Source organism: Triturus cristatus, chromosome 9 (assembly GCF_964204655.1).
Source record: "Triturus cristatus chromosome 9, aTriCri1.1, whole genome shotgun sequence".
Taxonomy (NCBI): Eukaryota; Metazoa; Chordata; class Amphibia; order Caudata; family Salamandridae; genus Triturus; species Triturus cristatus.
In genome coordinates, this window is record NC_140592.1 from 1,213,911,141 (window position 1) to 1,213,935,085 (window position 23,945).

Below are 23,945 nucleotides of genomic sequence, written 5' to 3' on the forward strand. Positions count from 1 at the left end.
TCGGAGAAATTGTAAATTGCGTAAGGACTATTTCAAGGAAGCTGCCATTCTATCTAAAAAACTGGTCAATAGGGGCTATCCCAAACGCATAGTAACGCGTGCCTCCAAAAGGGCTTGGTATTGCCATAGGGAGGTTTTACTCTCTCCCTCCCCCAGACGCACCAACTCACGCATCCCTTTTGTTTCCACATACAGTCCATCCAGTAACCTTGTAAATAGCGTGATTAAAAAACATTGGCCTCTCCTTCGGTTCCACGCACCCTTTACAGAACCACCTTTGTTCTCCTTCAAAAGGGGTTATAATCTTGCTGACAAACTTGTTCATGCCATCACATGGCCACAAAATGATAAGAAAAATAAAACTGTCACCTCACTGTGGGGACTCCCTCCAGTTGTTGGGCACTACAAATGTCAATGTGTAGCTTGTGAATTTACAGTCAACACTAAAGAGTTTGTTAGTGATGGCCACACATATAAACTCAGTCACCTAACCAATTGCCGTTCGACAAATGTCATCTATGCCATACGTTGTCCATGTGACCTGCTATATATTGGCCAGACCACACAGATGGTAAAATCCCGCATTTTCCAACATCAAAGTCGCATCAGGTGTAGTGTTGAGACAGCACCGTTGGTCTGCCATTACAAAGAAAAAAATCATGCTGAAACCGATCTGATCTGGCAGGTGATTGATTGCCCGAAACTTCCTCTCAGAGGAGGTAATTTACAATTGCTCCTCAATAAATGCGAATGCAGATGGATTGCCCGTTGTAACACAGTGGAAAAGGGGCTCAATACTTTTGATGAATGGAATACAGTTCTTACAGCCACATAAATATTCGATTGCATCTGTTTGTAATTTTTGTCTCTGTACTAATTGACTTTGTTCCTTCCCATTTCCCCTTCCCCCCCCGCCCCTTCCCCTCCTACTCCCACACTTTTTTTGTTATCCTCTATTCCGTCCTTACCAATTTTTTGTCAATTTGTTCTGTAATTGCTCTGATGTTGAATTGTTTAATGTCATTTATGCAATTCATGTAATACCAGCATTACGTAGATCGAGATTGTTACTATGTGTTCTACAAGATTCTAATTTTGCCTATTGAACATCCCGTTTATTTGAATCTTTTTTTGAATTTTCATTGAACCTGCATTGTTCTCCTCAGATAATTTGTCCAATCCCCGGTGGATTAACTATTTGATATAATATCCGCCGTTCTCTCTGTACCTTACCTATTTCCCTGTTCTCCCCTTCTTTCCCCACCTTCACTCACCGGCACCCCCGGGGCACCTCATCGCGCTTCCACTTCACCTTTCCAGTTCTCCCTTTACGTTCCGGTGGTCACGTGGGCACGTTATCCATTTCCGGGTTCGTCTCCTTATTCGTCAGTGATGTTTGGGAGTACTGATCGGAAGTTTTTCTCCGACGGCTTTGCGGTTTGTTCCCTGGCCCTGGATTTACTCCCTCGTCGTGTACCAGTCGGTTTGGACCTCGTAAGAAGTAAGTTTCCCATATAGGCCCCTGGTTAGCGGTTATTTGGTTAAGCCTGACGGCTGTATTAATTAAGTTTTACGCCCCTTTTTGCTTTCCTTAGTATTGGCCATTCTGATCGACATGGGCCCTACCATCCTTCAATTGAAAATAGGACTACCCTAACCAGTTTCACTCCCTCGTCGTGGACCTGTCGTTCTGAATTTTGAAACAAGTAAGTTTGCCATACAGGCCCCCCCCCCCTTTTTAGTGGTTACTTGGTCAAGTCTTACGGCAGTAGTAATTAATTTTACGCTTTTTGCTTCCCTTTAGAATTGGCCACTCTGCTCGACCCTGGTCCTACCATCCTTCTATTGAGAACACGACTACCCTCACAAGGTTTGCGTCTCTTCCTTAATTGTGGCTGCTCTCATATTCTTAATTTCTAATTTTACCCCTGCCACAAATCCTGAATATTGATTTTCCCTTTGCAGCAACCGCCCTTGTGCCCCACCGATCCTCCCCGCGCTCAGGTCGGACGATCATCCTTCGCACTGTCCCTCTTGGATCCTGGTAATTACCTTGTTATCCCCTCGGATCCTGGTGTACTTCACCTCACCCACCCCTGACACACCCCTAACTCCACCCCCCCCCCCTTTTTTATTCACAGAATCTTGAGTCACACAGTGTCCCTTCAACTACTTTATTACTCGAGTCCTGCATGATTTGCATCAGGTATGACCCATCACGTAACTCACCTCTTTCGCATTTTCTGCTGTCTTTTGGACCTCTCTTGACTCTTTCTCTTTTCCTTTGGTTTTAGAAGCATTACTCTTTAAATCTATGACCTCAGTCCTGATGATGACCTGAAATCATCCAGGTCGAAACGCCGTCGACGACACAGCCTAGAACTAAGGCCTTCCTGTGGTCAACTAAAACATCCCAATTAATTTCTTGTACTTTACTGTATATATTTATCTTGTTTGTTGACCCTTGTACCCCTTTTTTCATTTGCGCCGTTCATGCTGTTTTTCACACTTCTGTATCACTGCGTCGCTCACTATTCACCAGCACGTTCAGTTGGTTACGTTGTGTGCTTAGGTCATTTTTACAAGTGAATGTATTGTAGTGCTTCCCTAACTACTTGCACAATTGTATAAATAACTTTTTTACTCTATCTATACTGTGGTCTCCCTTCTTGTCCCTTGGTTCTTATGTGATTTATCTCACTTGGTCAAAATTGGTTCCCCCTCCAAAATATTCTCCAGTTGAGACATTGTTTTTTGTTGTACATTGCGCCCGGTCTCTCCTGGGTTAACGGGTTATACTCCTGTGTATTGTTACTTGCAATAGATACAGCACTTACCAGTACTTCAACTCTGCAAAAACGTCCATTTAAAGTCCTATCCTGGAAGCTGGGGATTTTCAAAAATATAAAGAGTCATATTATACAATGCATGGTCATTAACAGGATATCCACCACCATTTGAGAGCAATTAAGTCCTAGAAAGAGAAATACATGCCTACAAAGGTATTCCACTGCATTACATTTAATTAAGACATTTCCTTGCAAAGAATATTAAAATACTCAGGCCTCGTTATGAGATTTCTGACATTTGGCTCTGTTAACTCCACACCCACTAACAAACTCTGGAGTCAAAAGGCATTTAAGGTGGAACCCTGAGGTTTGGTATTGTAAGTGTATTTGTAAAGTGCACTACTAACCGGGAGGGTATACTGCCGCCGAGCAGGTGTGTGTACCTAGCCCTTTCTATTGTAGATTTGCTGAAGAAATTATACCCTTGAATTACCAAGGGAATCTGTAACTCCAGATCTAATTAGCCTATTAATTATTCATTTTACCCTAGAGCAGTGATACTCAAAGTGCTGTCCTCCTGACCTTTACATGCGCCCCCCCCCCCCCCGATCAACAGCAGAACTGGACTGCTGTTTTCTCAACTCCGCACTAAAATTCAAAGATGTTAAAGAAACAGGGTAGCATGTATTTACAGGTTAACTGAAGTTAAAGAAAATAAGTAACTAAGGTGTCCTGCACCACTTAAATTTAGGAAAACCTTAATTGTTGAAGACATTTTGCAACAAACGTGTAAAAATATTATGAAGTCTTATTGAAATTAAAAAGTATATTTCAATAACATGCAGAAGTGTTTCACTTTAGTAAATAAGATTATATCAGTTCATTGTGAAGTATTTTTCTTAAAAGTGATAGTTTACAAACATGAATTTAGAAACATTCATGCCCCCCCCTACCCTGGCAACAATGCAAATGGTGAAGAGGCAAGCCAATTGTTATGTTACCTGATTAGAGGTCTATTATACATGGATAACATTATAGTTTACTAAATCAAACCCAAGAGAAGGATTTGTACAGTGCACATCCTAAAATCATCTATTTTGAGGTAGTCTGAAATGTTAGGTTACATTGATTTGTAGAGCACGACTAATCACCCGAGGGGTATCCAGGCGCTGGATCAGGTCTGAAGGTCTTCTGCAGGGTCATTAGTCGAAGAGTCAGTTCCTTCAGCTTGTTATGGAATTCCACAAGTGATGAGGCGGCCTGTAGGTGTAGAGGGAGGTCTTCCATTTTTTGGGTGCAAGGTATGAGAAGGCTAGCTCTCCTCTTCTACTTCTGCAGATGCAGGATGTGTGTGTGAGAGAGAGGGAGAGAGTGTGTATGTGTCTAGTGGGCTGGTGGCAGTGGAGGCGGGAGTTGAGGCATGCCAGTCCAATGTTGTGCAGTGCCTTGTATGTATGAGTGAGGAGTGTGAATTGTCAGAGCTTGTGTATGAGCAGCTAGTAGAGATCTGAGAAGGACGTGTGATGTGGGTGCACCAGGGGAGGTCCAGGAAAAGTCTGACAGCAGTGTTCTGGATGGTCTAAAGACAGTGGAGTGGGTGGCTGGGGATTTTGGCATAGTGTGTTGCAGTAGCCAAGTCTATTGGTGATTAGGGCTTGAGTGAAGGGGCGTCTGGTGCTCTTAGGAATCCATCTGAAGATTTTTTAAGGATGCATAGCATGTGGAAAAAGGAGGAGCTAACTGCATTCACCTGCTCGGCCATATTGAGTCTCATCAAGTATGATTGCTACGTTGCATGCATGGTTGGAGGGTGATGGGGTTGACTGAGCTCAGATGGCCACCAAGAGGAGTTCCATGGGGAGTTTTTGTTCACAAAGATCAACACTTCTGTCTTACCTGCTTCACGCAGTTGGTTTTTATCCATTCCACTACGTGGATCATGCATTTGGTGAAGTCAGATCTGGTTGTGGGGAATTTATCTAATATGGAGAGCATGAGCTGGGTGCCATCGGTGTGGTAGATAACTAAGATGCCATGAGATCTGATGACATCCAAGAGAGGTGTCATGTAAATGTTGAAGAGGGTGGGGATGAGGGAATATCCTTGGGGGACTCCACAGATCAGGTCCTTGGGCTCTGATGTTTGGGGCCATAATAATGAAGAACAAGTATTGGCATAGCCAATAGTTCTCGCCTTTGGGACTGAGGAAATACTGTAAGCAAAGATACACAAACCCAGTTAACCTTCTTTATTGTCCTGCATGTGTAAATATTTTAGTAATCGACTGATACGTTTTTATTGTTGTATGTTCCTCATTGTAATGATTTTTATTAATCAAAGTCATATATTTTAGATAAAGTCTCAGCCAGTGGCAATCATTTTTTGTCCACTGTGCTACTTCACACTGGGAGCAATCAAGTGCAAACATCTCTTAGTCAGGGTGTGTTTGTGTTCCCGTCCAGAAGGGATATGACCTGCTAGACTTATGATACCACAGCAAAATCAACAACTTTGGGAACGAGTGTAAGAGCAGGGCCAAGCCTGATTTGAATATGGCTTGCTCCCAGTCTGTAGTTGAACAGGTAGTAAAAATACCATGAGCTGGAACGCGGCATAGAGTAATCACTGGTGGCTAAGATTAATTCAGGAATGCCATCAATCACTTTTTTGTTCTTGTAGTTACATCTTAGTACTATTACACATAACGTATATTTCCTGAACGGCTAACATCCTATAATGGAATTTAATCAAGCACGTTAAATGGGCAGGTGTACGGGAGGAGGGGGCAGGTGTACAGGAGGAGGGGGCAGGTGTACAGGAGGAGGGGGCATCTTCGCCATCTTGTGCTGGGTTTGGAGTTCTGCCTTCCGAGAAGGGGGAGGCGAAACAAATCAATTTACAACTCAAAAGTGAAAGGCGGCAGAAATCTCCAGCTGGAAATCCCCTATCTGAGAGACATTGGGACCGAGGGGAAAAGACACTTGGAGACAGGACGGAAAGAGACGCCCCGGGGGTGTTGTGAATGGTCCACGGGGTGGAAGAGAGACACCTGTTGTTGTGCGAGATGGAGAAACAGACACCCGACGTAAAGGAAATGCAGTTCAAGTGGGCATGAGACCTCAGAACCAGGAAGAGACAGCCATGTTGGGGATGAGATGGGCACCAAAAGACTGAGATTCATTCTAATGTAGAGACACCGGGGTAGGCAGACAGACACCCCTTGAGGCAAGGCGACACGCAGCCCAAGTAGAGACAGCAAAGCTGCTTTGAAAACGACCATGAGGGAGAGATACTCACACCCAGAAATTAAGTTCCCCCCCAGTGCAGAGACTCACCCGCAGCAGCACTCAGCAGCAGAGACAGTTTGTAGACTGTGGAGGGATGCGCCATCTCGAGAGTGCTGAAGAGAGGACGAGAGACCGCCGCAGGGCGCAGGAGACGTGTTATCCCCTGCTTCCAAGTCAGGCTGCATCCGACGCTTGTCGTGTCAACACTGGCGATGTGTCTTGCGCTAGTGTCGGTCTCTTCCGTGTGCCCCGACTGTACGGTCGTCGCTCTCTGAGTCTGCTGCAAACTAAATATCCCACCTAAGGCAAAGATTACCCAGTGCGCTCCTAATGGGATCCAAAGACCCTCTATCCAGCCCTCCCTATCATGTATACGATAGGCTTTTGGGATTGACTCCTGAAACCACTGACATGGAAATGGGGCGACGTAGAGATACCAGGCATACGGCATACCTATTAATAGAGCTCGCAAAGAAAGCCAGCCCACTCGTGAAGGTAGCGGTGCCAGGCAATGGCGTCATGCTGCAGTGCCTGTCCACTCAGAGCACAGAAGCACTGCCACGAGACGCCTCTTGTTGCAAGCGTCACTTGTTGCTGTGCAAGTAATGCCGGAGAACTCAAGGCGGCGCAAGGTGTGCTTCAGGCTCAGAAACTGCAAAATCTAATCTTGATGGCTGCGGTGCCTCGAAAGTGGGAAGGAGGTGTGGAAATACCTTGACAGCAACGATTGACTGTGATTGTATTAAAGAGGGTGTGACACTGACTGCAGCCCTCATTTACTAAAGCTAGTCTTCTGGCCAGCACTATCTGTTTCCAATTAAGGCAAACACGAGACGCGGGCGAGATAATTGGAAACAGATGGCGCTGATGCTCGCGCCCGAGCACCCTAGACCAGGGGACAGAGAAGGCCGGACATGCACCCGCCTTGGACCAATTGCATGCTTTCTTAGAAAGACGCATGCAAAGGCCAATTGCGGGTGATAAAAAAAAAAGCACACGTACAAGCTTGTGTTTAGAGTTTAAAAGCACTTATTAAAAGCCTCGCAGAGCAGCGCATGCGCGCTGGCTCAGGCGAGACCTAAAAAGGAGGCAAAATTAAAAAAAACAACTGCCTAGGATCACACAATTCAATCTGGTCAAGTGGGGGAAGCCAGGTTTGATGACAGGTTTTCTATTTCACAATGTGCAATTCTGAATTTAGATATACATGCTTCCCTTATGACCACTTAACACCCCCCTTCACACCCTGACTGCCATTCAGCTGGCATCAACGTGTCCCTCTTCACATAACAGACCAAACTTTGTGACCCCTGGGAAAATATTTGTGAGTGCCCATGTTCTACAGTTTCACCTGGTGATTTTGGTTTCTTTCAGAAGCCATAATCTCCAGGTGAACCTAAACAAAACTACAATGTTCCCGTAGATTCATAATTCCGATTGCTGTGGTAATTGCCATAAGCAGCCCCATCACAATTAAGAGGCCAATCAAGTTATGGCCTACTTGGTGAACACACTGTGGAGGCCATACAAAAACCAAACACACTGTGGAGGCCATACAAAAAACATATCTATACTGAATTAAGATTCACAGTGGAGTGAGCCTCTACCTGAAAGAAGACTGCCCTTGTGCTAAGAACAATAGAGGAAAGTAATAGTTTGAGACACCAGCACTGTCATCTAATTGTACACTCTTATTGTTGGGGACATGGCTCTAAACACTTGCTTTTAGACAGTGCTTAATACCATTGTTTTTAGCACTTCTTAGTGCTGCAAATAACAGGTATTGCTATTGTCTAATCTAATGCTATAAACGAGAATGTATTAACATTGGACAAGGATGGAGATACCCTGGGCCTGGAGGAGGACAGGCTGTCAGGAGGTGAGGCCACCGCTGCTCCTGCTGACAAGGGATGGTAAGTGTGTGACCCTTGCAGGCACACTACAACCACCTCTGCACCAAGGAGAATCATGTGGTCAGCTAACGTAAGACCATGCTGGGAGACTGCCTTGCACTGAAAAGATAGACTTGCATGTTAAAAGAAGTATATGCTAGCACAAGCCAAATAGGGAGCCCGCACCTCATATCTGTGTAGAAACACCTAGCAGGACACTTGCTCACTCTTACTGGAGCCAAAAGCGTTAAATGCCTGTTGAAGTGATGCAAATAATTTATTTGCTGCAACCTGTTAAATTTACGAATGTGTCCAAAGGAAGATGAAATATTTGAATGACTTAGATAATTATTGCTGCTGGTTCTGTTAAACAATTTGAAAGGTATACGAATGAACCTTGTTTACCTTTTGTGCTTGTAAGGGTTAGTGAAAACTCATTCTTTGAATTTATAAGATGCTCACATATTTTAAAGTGAAGGTATTTACACAATGGTGTTTGCCATCTGAAAACACAAGTGAATGTATTGCACATGGTCACAAGAAATAGTACTGAAGCCCAAGAGAAAAGTGGATAATAGCTCTTCAACTCCAACACCTGATATGATCGCAATGAATCGTGGAACAGGAATCGGGGACTCTTGTTCTCCATGTATAAATGGGTAATCATTTGTGAGGGTTGGGTGAGATCTGACACCGGCATCGTGGGGGCTGGCGGTTAGGGGCACAAAGACCAATTTTCTAACTTGGCAAAACACGCAGCAATGGATTTCTGACGTTTACTGACTTATGTGGTAACTCACTCCAAGAATAGGGTGCATCATAGGATGTCACAAGACAGTTGAGACCATCATCAAAATAAAATCAATTATGCAAAACAGACTGATTATTGAAATAATCTGCTCAGTCAAATAAAGCTACATGGGAATCAATCCTGGAAAAACAGACTTGGAAAGATTGATGTATGGAGAGTACCACTTCCACAGGTTTCCAGACCACATAACTGATGTTAGGATTGTTTTATACCTGCAAAATAAAATTGCAAAACACAACTAAAACCCTTACTTAATACATGCTACTAGATTTCATTTGAAAACATTCTCCAGCAAGCCGAAAAAGAAAAACCCTGGCAATTGAATTGACAATGCAAAATAAACTGACTTTACAAATACATGCATCTAGAAGATGCATTTAAAAAAATGAAATTTTGTATCACTTTGCTCTGCTGAGCATGCACTGCTTTAGAGAGTTTCTTTTAAGTTATTATGGTAGCATACATTTATTACTTACATATAACTTGTGAATGTTTGCTCTCTCAAGGCCCCAAACAGCAAAGTCTGCTTTGCCAGGTTTAAAACTAGACTCAGACAGTAATGTCACTGTTCTATAGGCATTTGTATTATGAAGAAGTTGTATTGATGCATTCTCTAACAACTAATTTTAACAAAACAATGAATGTTCTTGCTCAACCGGGCCCACAACCTGTTCTACTCACAGAAATATATATATATATTCCTATCATGCCTAAGGATGCGATTGATATTTATCATGAAGTTGTCATAGAGGATATAAAAAAACTTCATTATCGCACTAGGCACAAAAAGCGGTACAAAAGTCAGCATGAAGTTGAATATTCTAAACTAATCAAGAAACTGAGTAACATGCATGAAATCATTATCACCAAATCAGATAAAGGCGGCAATGTGGTGATTTGGCCCCAGAAAGACTATATTTTAGAAGCCAAAAGACATTTACAAGATGTGGAGTGCTATGAGAAAACTTCCTTGAACAAATACAACGTGGCCAAACAGACTTTAAAGAAGGAGCTGATGTCTTGGAAAAGAGAAGGGGTCATCTCTATGGATGAATTTAAGTTTCTTAATATAGAACATCCAACAATGGCCAAGCTTTACTTTATTCCAAAAGTGCACAAAAAAATAATGCCAGTTCCTGGGAGACCGATTATATCGGCCATTAACAGCATAGGGGAAACAATAACGCAATATGTGGATTTTTTCTTACAAGATTATGTTAAAGCACTACTCTACTAAGCAAGACTCTTTGAGATTGGTCTGCGGGGGACGGTGCTCAAATGGTTTTCTTCCTTTTTGGCCGGCCGCCGGCAAACGATCTGGACATCATCTGACACCGCCGTAATGCCGCCTCCGGGAGTCGGGGTCCCTCAGGGCTCTATATTGAGCCCGACCCTTTTTAACATCTTTATGACCCCTTTGACGGCGGTGGCGGAGTCATTTGGTGCCCGGATCGTGTCGTATGCCGACGACACCAAGCTCCTCTTCTCTTGCGAGAGAGGGGCCGACTTTGACGGGGAGAGTATCCAGAATTGCCTTGGGGCTGTGTTCGCATGGTTCCTACTGAACAGCCTCAAGTGCAATTCCGACAAATCGGAGGTACTCTTCTTCGGGTGCGATACGGAGCCTAGCTGGCAGGCCTGGTGGCCCATCGACATGTTCCCTCCGTCCGGCTCTTCTCCCATGGCTAAAAACTTGGGGGTTAAGATGGACAAGGGGCTGACGATGAAAGCCCAGATCTTGGGGGTAACCGGTACTTGCTTCGGCCTGTTAAAAATGCTGCGGAGGTTCTTGCCTCTCTTGTCCGAGGAGCACAGGAGGCTGACGGTGCAGGCTCTGATAGGCTCCAGGCTGGATTATGCCAACATTCTTTACCTGGGCCTGCCAGAGTCTCTGCTACAAAGGCTTCAAGTTGCACAGAACGCGGCGGCCAGGGCCATCTTTGGCCTAAGTAGACGGGCCAGCGCCTCTGGGTTGTTGGTGACGTTACACTGGCTACCCATCCGCAAACGGATTGCCTTTAAGGCTCTGACCTTGGCCTACAAAGCGCTCCATGCTGTGGGAGCTAAACATCTCCAAAAGAGACTGACCTTTTACCATCCGACTCGCTCGTTGAGGTCAGAATCTCTACTTTTGGCGGCTGTTCCGCGTGTGAAGAGGGCTCGCCTTGGGGGCCGCTCTTTCAGTCTGTTGGCCCCACAGATGTGGAATGCACTACCGCTCCCTTTGCGGGGGGCGTCTACTCTCCTTGATTTTAGAAGAGGTCTCAAAACCTGGCTGTTTTCCCAATAGGTCTGCCAGTAGTCTTGCTTTCTTTTTGTTTATCTTTTAACCTCTTTTAGCTGTGTTGTGTTATTCTGAAATCTGTTCCCCTTACCTAAAAGCGCCAGGACACTCTTTTTGAGTAACCGTTGCGCTATACAAAAGAATAAATAACATAACATAACATAACACTACAGAGCTACATCAAGGATACAGGGGACTTTCTGTCTAAAATAGAAAATATCATATGGTCAGATGATTTGCTCTTTATCACATTAGACATAGAGTCCCTATACACTAGTATTGAACACTCCACAGGTTTAACTGCGACTAAATTCTTTCTGGACCAAAGACCAATTGAAATGTATCACCACAATAAGATGCTTTTAAATTTGATTTCCTGGTGTTTACATAATAATTACTTTATGTTTGGTAACGATTTGTATCTCCAGAAAAGAGGCGTGGCGATGGGGGCCTGCTTCTCTCCTAGCTATGCATGTTTGCATGTTGGCTGGTGGGAGGAGCAGGTCCTCAAACTTAGCCATGCTAAGGTGTTCAAGGAAAATGTTTTACATTGGATGAGATACATCGATGATATTTTTGTAATCTGGAAGGGTAGTGAAATGGAAGCTTCACATTTTATTGAAGAAATGAATATCAACTCTGCTAATCTTAAATCCACAGCTAATATAAACAGCAAAAGTGTTGACTTTTTGGATGTGAAGCATGGAGCATTAGCAACAACATTACATAGGAAAGAAACAGCAGGCAATCTGACTTTACATGCCAGCAGCTCACATCCTAAACATATGGTGGATAATATCCCATATGGGGAATCTTTGCGTTTAAAAAGGATTTGCAATAACTCTGAAGACTTCGATAGATGTACAAAAGAAGCATACAGGAGATTCATAGATTCATAGAGATTCATAGACAGAGGGTACAGTGATAAGATTTTAAAAACTGCCTTAAACAAAACCAAGGATAGACCTAGGGAATCTCTTTTCAATAAGAAAGCAGACCCGACACCTGATGACAATTCTGCCCCCAGGTTAATCACAGCTTTTAACAAACAAGAGAGGAACATCCGCGCCATTATGAAACGTCATTGGCCCATCATTCTTACGGATGGAGTATTATCCACTAGGTTACCATCTCAACCAACTGTCACATATAGGAAGGGTATTTCCATGCGAACCCAAATAGGGAAAGCCTGCCCAGAACTAACTACAGCCAAAAAATGGCTTTACCAAGTGCACTACCTGTAGGGCCTGCAAGTTCGGCATTAATACGACACATTATCTTTCCCCCTTCAGTCCAGACAAAATAGCCATTAGAGGTAATCTTACCTGTAAAACTGAGTTTGCGGTGTATGTCCTGACATGCACCTGTGGACTTAGGTATGTGGGCAGCACCAAGTTGCAGGTGCATGTCAGGATATTACAGCACCTACGTGCCATTGTTAACAATGACACTACATATCCAGTGGCCCGTCATTTTAAATCAATACACAAAAATGATCTCAGTTGTTTAAACTATTTTGTGGCAGCTGCAATTCCAAAACAACGCCGGGGCGGTGACCGTGAAAAGGCCCTGAGACAGTTGGAATCCAAACTTATCTTGGAATTAGATACTAAGTTTCCATCCGGCCTTAACAACACTGAGGATTTACATAATTTCCTATGAACCAGTATTTTTGAATGAATTTTTTATAGCTCCTTGCATTCGTTTCAGTAGTGTATATATATATTTTTTTTATATTCACTTTTATACTCTGTATATACATATTCCAATTCCGCTTTATTTGAGAAGAGGAAGAGTGGATAAATACTAGTGTTTATATGTAGTTTGTATATTTATAATTATCACACATGGTGGATTATGTATGTTATGACCCCAGGTGTCTATAGCATGGTCCAGTATTATGTGAAAATTCGACTTTTGCTGTTTTTAGATATACAGGCACATTTATGAATTTTTTATATTTTTCTTTATTTGCACAATCACACCATAGCGTAATTTGCACATACTATTTCGGTTTTAGGAGGCTTCTTGAAATCTAGAATTCAGTCCTATAACTATGTCAAAAGAATGGCCCCTTTCCGATCTTCAAAGTCCTATCGTAGAGCATTATTTTCTCTATAAGTTCACACCATTTTGGAGCATATCAGTCGACATTGTCAAGGGGGTTTTACAGATGTTGGAGATAGGCGTGATAACATGATTTGTAACAATAGTTGTATCATTAACATGAAATAGTCCTTTTAATGTTTTTAATATATTTATATATATTTATACATTTGCCTTGTTACAGATAAAAATTTGGATTCATGAAATATATCAATTTGCCATCTACTTCACCGCACAATGTCATGAGATTTAACTCGGGACTTTTATTGATGTGACTACACGCAATAACTGAACATGAAATCACAAGGACAACATACGTGTACAAATATGTCGTTCTGCATTGTCTCTACTACTGATATGTATTCCTATCAGGATTGGTATATTATCAAGGACATTTTCTAGAGACGGATTCAAAAGGGGAGATAAAATAACAAAATAACAAAAAAACAAAACGAAAAAACAACAAAAAAATATTTAGCCAATGTTATGATGGTTGTTGTTAAATTTATATATACACCTAAAACAATCACGTATAGCAACGCTTGAATATATGTTTATATTTCTTCTATGTCTATACTTGGTGTGTGGTCACATGGTTTTTTGCATCACTATTTAAAAATTATTGAGTTACCTTGCCTCGTTGATGTGAACAAGGGCGAGTGGCGCCCGAAACGCGTCTTCTAGAGAACTAACAGCTTCAATAAACATCTTGTTGCTTCCAATCGGTGGTTCGTGGTTCCTTGGTGTGGAGGTGGGTGTAACGGACGTTACTCACTAGCTGAGGACCAGGTGTGTTTGGATATATATATATATATATATATATATATATATATATATATATATATATATATATATAAATAATCTACTGGCTGTCGCCAGTAGATAGTTATAGTTAGGACCGTGTTTCCATAGGAAATCCGCAACATTCTATTTGGAATTACTTTGGCGCCGGTTGACGAATCCTCGCGAAATTTTCAAATTAGGTGGGGCGCTCCGCTCCGCTCCTACCCTGAAAGTCTCGGGGGGATTCGTCAAGCGGGGGCTGAGAAAAAAGGGGGGTCCCAAAACGCGTTTTCCCCATGCAATTTTCCATAGGGACCTTTAGTCCAAGGTACAGCCCGAACGGCTGAACAGAATTACTTGAAATGTGGCAAAGAGGTAGTCCTCAGGTCAGGCATGAGCCTTTTGCATATATGGTGTCAATCTGTTCAGTAGTTCCGGAGAAAATCAAAAGTAAAATCACATACATATCTGGGCGGAGCCTAACCACACATCTCATCGTGAGATCTGATTGGCTGTCAGTACTTCATCCAAGAAGTGTTGGCAGCCATCTTGGGACCAATATACATGATAGCACCTCATTAAAAAGCATTGCCGTTAATAGAAGGTTTTAAGACGTTAGTTACATTATAAATCATTTGTTGATGGTACCATACTCATTTTAGGAATTGTGGTGTGTTCTAAGGTGAAAAAGCCTTCTGCTGTGATATCACGAACCATGTTTGAGAGAAAACTATGTTCTCATACTTTTCCCACAGAGGTTTGGAAGGTGATCTATAAGCTAAACTGAGAGCATATTTTCTGTAAATTCACATTATCTTTCTCAGTCATGTAAGAATGAAGTCTGACATTCTCAGTAAAACATGTACATCCAACAAGGGCAGAGACTGTCAGTTGATTCCTTTGTGTTCTACTGCAGCTTCCCAGAGTGCTCTAAAGAACAACTAGAGCGCTAACAGTCTTACTTATGACGAAAGTATGGCACACCTGAAGCCATCTTGATTGGAATAAAGTGGTAACACTTAAAACATTTAATTTACAAAGGAACAAAATGAGGGGGTTCATTTTGCCATATAAATTATGATTAGTGCTGCAGAAAGAAAAACTAGGGCACATTTTGACTTCTGAAATCCTCTTTTATTTCATAAAAACATTCGGACATGCAGACTGAAACATGCTCTTTGAATACCAGCAGCAGACTTGCCTGGTGAGCAGTAGCTTTACTACAGTGATCTAATGAGCAACTAGAGTGCTAACATTCAGAATTTATGGAAAATGTGTGACACATCTGAATGCCTTCTTGATGGAATCAAAGTAAAAAACTGAAAGTATTTCCTACTGAGGAGACTGCAGTAAATGAGGAAATTAGGAAACTTCATAACAAATAAATCTCCCAAGATGGCCACCAGAGACAAAAGAGCCCAAATGTAGCCCAAATATCACCCAGATGTAGCCCAAGTATAGCCCAATGACAGAATGTCCCAGAGTGTTCTTAAGAACAACTAGAGCGCTAACAGTCTTACTTATGACAAAAGTATGGCACACCTGAAGCCATCTTGATTGGAATAAAGTGGTAACACTTAAAACATTTAATTTACAAAGGAACAAAATGAGGGGGTTCATTTTGCCATATAAATTATGATTAGTGCTGCAGAAAGAAAAACTAGGGCACATTTTGACTTCTGAAATCCTCTTTTATTTCATAAAAACATTCGGACATGCAGACTGAAACATGCTCTTTGAATACCAGCAGCAGACTTGCCTGGTGAGCAGTAGCTTTACTACAGTGATCTAATGAGCAACTAGAGTGCTAACATTCAGAATTTATGGAAAATGTGTGACACATCTGAATGCCTTCTTGATGGAATCAAAGTAAAAAACTGAAAGTATTTCCTACTGAGGAGACTGCAGTAAATGAGGAAATTAGGAAACTTCATAACAAATAAATCTCCCAAGATGGCCACCAGAGACAAAAGAGCCCAAATGTAGCCCAAATATCACCCAGATGTAGCCCAAGTATAGCCCAATGACAGAATGTCCCAGAGTGTTCTTAAGAACAACTAGAGCGCTAACAGTCTTACTTATGACAAAAGTATGGCACACCTGAAGCCATCTTGATTGGAATAAAGTGGTAACACTTAAAACATTTAATTTACAAAGGAACAAAATGAGAGGGTTCATTTTGCCATATAAATTATGATTAGTGCTGCAGAAAGAAAAACTAGGGCACATTTTGACTTCTGAAATCCTCTTTTATTTCATAAAAATATTCTGACATGCAGACTGAAACATGCACTTTTAATACCAGCAGCAGACTTTTGTGGTGAGCAGTAGCTTTACTACACTGATATAATGAGCAACTAGAGTGCTAACATTCAGAATTTATGGCAAATGTGTGACATATCTGAATACCTTCTTGATGGAATCAAAGTAAAAAACTGAAAGCATTTCCTACTGAGGAGACTGCAGTAAATGAGGAAATTAGGAAACTTCATGCGGGACGGGAGTGCAGCACAACAATCCATAGAAAGCAATAGGGAGGGGACAGGACCATGCACATGGACAACAGACAACAGAGGGGAAAGAGGCAATGGTAGCTAGCTGACCATACTGGACAGACAGGAGAGAAAGCTGCAGCATAACAGACCATAAAGGGCAGGAGGGACGGATCAGGGGCATTACAATGGAACCGACAAGCCAGGAGGGAGGGAATAGGGGTCTGCACATGGAAACAAGAGGGCTGGGGGCAAGGGGGCAGGGCAGGAGCAGCAAGATGACCATGGAGATCAGGCAGGATGGGCACTAGAAACAAGACACACCATGGAGAGCAACAGTGAGACTATGATGGCATACACACAGACCATGGAGGGAAGGTGGGAGGGGTCAGGAGCAGCTAGCTGACCACACAGGGAAGGTGGGAGGGGCCATGGCAGCACAGAAGACCATGCATGGCAAGCGGGAGGGTTAGTGGCAGCACAATGGCTATGATGGGCAAGAAGGAGGGTGCAGGGGCATGCACAAAGGACCATGGAGGATAGAAGGGAGGGTCAGGACCTGGGCACAGACAAGAGAGTTCAGGGGAAGGGGCCTCACAACAGACCGCGCGGGGCAGGCAGGAGGAGCAGTTGCAGCACAACAGACCAGGGAGGGCAGAAGGGTGTGGCAGTAAAATGGACCATGGAGGACAGGAGGAAGGGGATAGGGGCATGGCATGTGGACAGGCAGGGTGGAGGTGGCAGGGACAGGTTACAGTCATCTGACAATGCTAGGCAGGTGGTAGGGGAGTGGCAGCTCAATAGAACACTCAGAGTAGATAGGAGTAGCAGGTCCATGGAACATGGTGGTCAAAAAGGATGGAGCAGGGGCATGCACAAAGACATCGGAGGGCAGGGGGAAGGAGAATAGGGGCAGCAAGCAAAGCACAGAGGCTCAGCAGGAGGTCAATGATGGGCCATAGAATTGGGCAATGGAGGGCAGGATGAGTGGACTGGTACATCATGCTAAATGCAGGGCAGTGGCAGCACATCAGACCATGCATGGCAGGAGGGAGGAGGCTAGTCCATGGATTCAGACAACAGAGGATAGGGAGGAGGTGGATGGGGCAGCAACCTAACTGTTCATAGAAGGTGGGTATTAGGAACTTTATTGTTTTTAAAATGTGTGTCTGTGAGAACTACTTAAAATATGAACAAGTATGCAGCATAATCTCACTTTTATTCAGGAAGAAGAGGACGTTTGGGACTGTGACTCCGGGCTCACTTGGCAGAAACATCCCCTGACCCTCCACCCCCCATCGCAAAATGTAATGCCCGTGAAAAGGGTAGGTGGACGCAGTGTTATATAGAACATAGTCCTGAGAGCACGATTGAAAATGAAAACTAGATATAGTATATGGTATAAACTATGCACCAAAAAGTGTGATATAAGATGAACCGGGGCGTGAAATATAGTATGCAATACATTGTGCGCAATGACAGATTCATTGGAGAGCGCGAGATAGCACAGGCACTAGCGCTTGCTATGTGATATGCGCCTTGGAGTGTAATATGCACAGGGCAGTGTTGTGTAACCTAAGTAGTCTCTAAAGTTGAAATATAAAATATGTGCTGGGTAGTGTAACATTGCATATGCACTGTGACAAAGATATGGATCCCAGATTGTAATATGAATGGCATAGCGCTGTGCTTTATAACATAGGCATCGAGGAAGGCACGTTAGATGGGGCAATATAACCCGTGCGAAGGCAAGTGTGGCATGACATATTCACGGGGTGGTGTTACAGTGCACATGGGCTAGAGAGTGTCATAGCATACGCACTAGCTGGTGGAATATAACACAGAGGTGTGTGGCACTCGGCGGGCACTGGTGGGTGTAACACAGCATTGAGCTCAGCCAGGAGCACGCTGTGACTCTCAAGTGAGGTTTGTCTCCTTTCCAGAGAGTAAAATAAAAAGTATTACACATCCGGCGGTGGATGTGTGTTTTATTAACCGTGAGGGGGTTTCTTGCATAGTTTGGTCGAATTTTTGTCGAATCCCCTTTGAATGGCTTGGTGTGCATGTGTATTAAATGTGCCCGTCAATAGCTACCCATGTTTGTATAAATAAACGACAAGGGTGTCTACTTGGAGAGTACCCACCAGCGGGGGCGCCGGGATTAGGCACGGTAGGGTGTCAGACATGTCAGAGCTTCCCTAGCGGTGTGAATACATTCTACGTGGATTCATTGTATGCATAGTCGCCTTTTAATGAATATCACGCAAATCGTCATGGTGATAGGTACATACGGTTTGTCCAGCATGTCCTAGGTGTTTCTATAAATATATATATATTTTTTTAAATAAAAAACAAAGGCCGGCCCCGGGGGATGGGGTCCCCGGGGCTATAAGTGGCCTGAGGAGGGGGGCAACACAGCCCCCCTCCTAAAGAATAAAAAAATTTAAAAAAGGCCATGACCCGGGGGTTGGGGTCCCCGGGGCCGATTAAGGCCCTGGGAGGGCCAAATTAATATTTTTCAACAAAAAAAATTAGGGTGCAGGCCCTGGGGGATGGGGTCCCCAGGGCTAATAAATTAGAAAAAGAAAGGGGGCCACACAGCCCTCCTTCTTATAAATAAATAAATAAAAGACCGGCATCGCGCCGGAGGCCACGCCCCCTCCTTGCAGCACTCTGCAAACGCGTCCCCTGGCCAGTTGTAAGTTGAGGAATTAATTCCCCTTCAATACTGAGGGTCCCTGAGGGCCAACTAGCCCAACAGGTATCTCCAGTATGCGCCAGGGAGCTGCGTTGCAGACAGGTGTTCTGAGGCCACGCCCCTTTTTACACCTCCATGCAACGCAGCTCTGTGGCGCTTACTGGAGGTACCTAGTGGCTAGTTTGACCCTAGGGACCCTTAGGATTCAAGGGGACTTAATCTCTCAACTCAGAACGCCCACAGGCCCTGTGGCGCGTTTTTAAGTTGGGGAAATAATTCCCTTTCAATCCTGAGGGACCCTGGGGTCCAACTAGCCCACCAGGTGCTTCCAGTAAGCACCACTGCTCTGCGTTGCAGAGAGGTGGTGCAGGTCGTGCCACTTCTTACACCTCTCTGCAACGCAGCTCTGTGGCGCTTACTGGAGGTACCTAGTGGTCTAGTTGGACCCTAGGGACCCTCAGGATTCAAGGGGACTTAATCTCCCAACTTAAAACGGCTACAGGGCGTGTTTACACAGTGGGGAAGGGAGGGGACGGGGCATGAGGTGACGTGTTCAAACACGCCCTGTGGTGCGTTTTAAGAGGTAGTTTTAATCCCCTGCCCTATTATATACTAGGGGCTTACAGAGGAGGTCATGCTAATCACAGGGGGACCCCGACACATAGTGTGCCCTAGTGTATGTAGGTGTTTTCACTGTATTCTGAGTGTCTTTTAACATAGCACTGGCTCTAGGACTGGTTAGTCAGACTCAGTTACCACCAGTATCCGTCTGAAAAAGTTGAGGGTACAGGATGATTTTGCAACAAGGCATGTTTCTGCTCTTCTGTTTGTTCTTTCTGCACGTTATACTTCTTCCTGCACTTTTCTTCGTCTTTGAGGACTTCTGTTGCTTCTTTCTGCATTTCTTTTTTTCCTTTCCGTGCGTTTTTACTTCTTTCTTCACATGTCCTATCTCTGTAGGCATAGCTAGAAATTAGCATTTACAAAACCTATGAAATTCACTGAAAAAACATAGGTTTCAGGCACGTTATAGCTAGGAATTAGCATTTAAAAAACCTTAGAAATTCACTGAAAAAACCATAGGTTTCAGGGGCGTTATAGTTAGCTGGACTTTTCACTCGTACAAAACCATAGAAATTCCCCCGTTATAGTTAGTTCAGCTAACTATAACTCGCGCGCCCGCAATGCACTGCTGATGACGTCACATATTACATTACTCATGACATGGTCAGTGACATCACTCATGACATCATCCTTGTGATAGAGTGGCAGACCTCCTCTCCCCCTAATATAACCTTTGATACACACATTCATAAATAGAAATTAAAATTTTCAAAACAATGGACATACCAATACCAGTTACAACAACCTATTCAGTAATTGTAAGATCCACATCCACTCATTCACCAACAGTCCTATACAGTCACTCATACATGTACTCACTCATCATATGTACTCATACACCTATACATCGTGTTACACAACGCCACTCATCCATAAAGTTACTCACACACATAGTCACTCATGCTAATAAAGAATCAAACATCCGTTTAACCTGCATATACAGTTATACACACACACCACCACACTTACTTCTACAGAAACTTACACATACTTAGTCTTTTTAACAATCACTTATAGAAACACATACTTATTCATACAGGAACTCTTTCAATCTCTCACTCTCACATATACTCACTTATATACACCAATAGTCACATATACTAGTTTAAAACATATGTAGTTACTCATAGAGACACTATTGAGACAGTCATTCACTCACTAACACACCCATGCACACACTCATCCACCCATACAGTCCTGCACACATGCTGTCTTCAACACATACAAACAGTGAGTCACTCATTCATGCACCTATGCACTACGTAATACCCCCCACCGAACCATACAGACATCAGACACTTATACTGATACTCAAAAAACCAACTAATAACCTATAGAGACACTCATGTAGCTACTCACCAACCCATGCAGCCACTTATACACAAAGTGAGAGACTGATACAGATATTTACATAGTTAAACATTACTCACTAAGCCATGTATTCACTAAGATACACTTAATCAGTCAGTTATACAATCAATTTTTCAAAAGCAAATCATCCATTTAGACACTTGTATACCCATTTATTCTTCCATCGACCTTGAGATATACATATATAAAACATATGTAATTTTCAGAAAAACACACATTCACTGGATGATGTCATCAGTGATGTCATCAGAGATGTCATGAGTGATGTCACTGACCATGTCATGAGTGATGTAATATGTGACGTCATCAGCAGTGCATTGCGGGCGCGCGAGTTATAGTTAGCTGAACTAACTATAACGGGGGAATTTCTATGGTTTTGTACGAGTGAAAAGTCCAGCTAACTATAACGCCCCTGAAACCTATGGTTTTTTCAGTGAATATATATATATATATTTTTTTTGTTAAGCTGTAAATACACACACACACACATATTTATAGTGTGTCTGTTGGGAATGAAATTGGCATATTTATTGTACTTATATACCTCTAGTACAGTGCACTACATGTGCCCAGGGCCTGTAAATTAATGCTATGAGTGGGCCTGCAGCACTGACTGTGCAACCCACTTAAGTAACCCTTTAAACGTCTCAGGCATGCCATTGCAGAACCTGTTTGTGCAGTTTACATTGCCATTATGACCTGTCAAAATAAACCTTTTGATGAAAAGAGGTATAATGCACACCAAAAACGGTTTAAACAATAGTAGGCAAAGGTGCTCAAACTCAAAATATTTAGTGTGCAGCCTTAGCATATGCTCTGACCTAAAGCACAAATTGTAATTGAAAATCAAATGATGCATGGTCGCGCACTGATCCGAGATGCACAACCAAAAAGCAATGAACATGAACCAAAGTAATCCCTAGTAATCCAAATTTTATTAAACTTTTTCTATGTTTCCAAACTTCATACAGCAGCGTCATGATTTCAATTTTCAAGATGCTAGTGAAACACAGTCTGGGCTTCTTTCAACAGAGCTTAAATTACTGATGGATCTTCCTCTATATTGTACATTGCAGTTACTTCTGAAGAAAGGATAGCCGCTCAAAATGCATTAGGTATACCTGTATGGTCACTTGGGATAAGAATGTGAATTTCAACATGCTGTGGAGAAAATCCCGGACAGGCGTTTCACTAGCACTTTGTAGACTGAAATCATAACACCTCTGGATTCTTGTTTGTCGCTTTATAGGTGTGCATCCCAGATTGGCCTTTCAAAATAAACCTTTTGCCAGCCAGGCCTAAACTTTCATTTTTAATAAATATAAGATACCCCTAGGGTATGCCCCGGACAGCTCAAAGGGCAGGGTGCCATCTATTTCAAAAGCAGGACATGTACTTTCAAATTTTATGTCCTGGAAGTGAAAAACTCTTACATTCAGTTTTCACAACTGCAAGGCCTATATCTCCCATTGGATTACAATGCGATTACCTTATTACAGTTTATAAGTGTAATTTCCTAATGAGAGATATGACTGATTCAAGTTTGGTGTCAATGGAATCCTAATTTAAAATCCTACCTTATAGAAAAATCGGATTTTCAATTATTATTCTGAAAATGCCACTTCTAGAAAGTTTCCATTTTCTTGCCTTGTAGCCATTTGTTGCCTGCTGCCTGTCTCTGGTCACATGACTGGGTGTAGTTGGCCTTAGTGTATTCCTCCTGGACAACAACACAAAATGGGAGTTTCGGTGTGGCTGAGTGTGCGGGATGGGAGGGAGGAGCTGGGCCCTGCCTCACCTACACTTAAATAGGTTGTGTCCTGCCCGCACACAAAGCGCTGCATACTCTCTGTAGACAGGGCAGAGAAGGCAGGGCATCGGTGCACTTCAAAGGCAGGCCTCTAGCAGCACCCCCCACTTCAAAGGCACAACTGGGTATAAGAGAGGGACCTCAGACACCACCACTTCAGTACACTTCTGGACATGTGGATAATCTGCCAGGAAGAGGGACTGCGGTGCTGCTGAAGGATGCACTCTGCCGGACTCCTGCTTTGCTGTACTGACCTGCTGCCCTCTTGCCTAGGTCAGAAGTACTATACCTGCATCTCTTGAAATCAGAACCCAGAGTGACTCCAAGGGCTAGTTGGCTGGCCTACTGATCTGAAGTCTCAGGGCCATAACAGGCTTCCAAAATCCTGTGCTTGGACTCGGCCATCTGCGAGTCTACACTGCAAAGTGGTGCCACCCCAGTCCTGGACCCTTCGAAAGCGGGTCCAAAGTGCTTGCCAGCAGAACTGATGAATTTTCTCTACTGAACAACATCCCCTAGGAAAACAAATGCATCTCCTCGGCTGAGCGGCACATCCCAAGCAGAACTGATGCATCGTCACTTATGTGTAGATTGGACCTGTTGCAAAAGGCCCTCGCCTTAGCCCCACAAGTCCTCAAAAACTACACATCGACCCAATGGTGTGGCGGATCCACAGTCCAAGTCCACTCATCGACAGCTGCATTGACGATAACAATGCAGTACTCCACATCACAGCCTCACCGCTCCTCAGAACCGATGTATCGGCAACTACATGCCGCACCCCTGATTCCGAACTTCATATTGCAAGCCCAGTCGAAGAGACACTCGACGACGATGCAACAGGACCAGATACCACTGCTTCACTGAATCTCGGAACGGACGTATTGCTATGGCTGCACTGCGCATCTTCACCACAGATCCTGGTTGTGGAACGTTGGGTGGATTTTAGGGGGCCTAACTGGGTCTCTGTAGCTGGCCCGCAATCTACTGCGGGCAGC

At 43.4% G+C, this 23,945-nt stretch overlaps 1 long non-coding RNA gene across 1 annotated transcript in view; it reads right to left on the bottom strand.

Annotated features, from left to right (window-relative positions):
• The window catches only part of LOC146799647 (uncharacterized), a 116,699-nt gene that overhangs the window by 14,905 nt on the left and 77,849 nt on the right, over positions 1-23,945 (bottom strand). Inside the window, exon 3 of the long non-coding RNA XR_014969302.1 lies at positions 2,838-2,886. This is a non-coding gene — a long non-coding RNA (uncharacterized LOC146799647). The remainder of the gene's footprint in view (positions 1-2,837; positions 2,887-23,945) is intronic.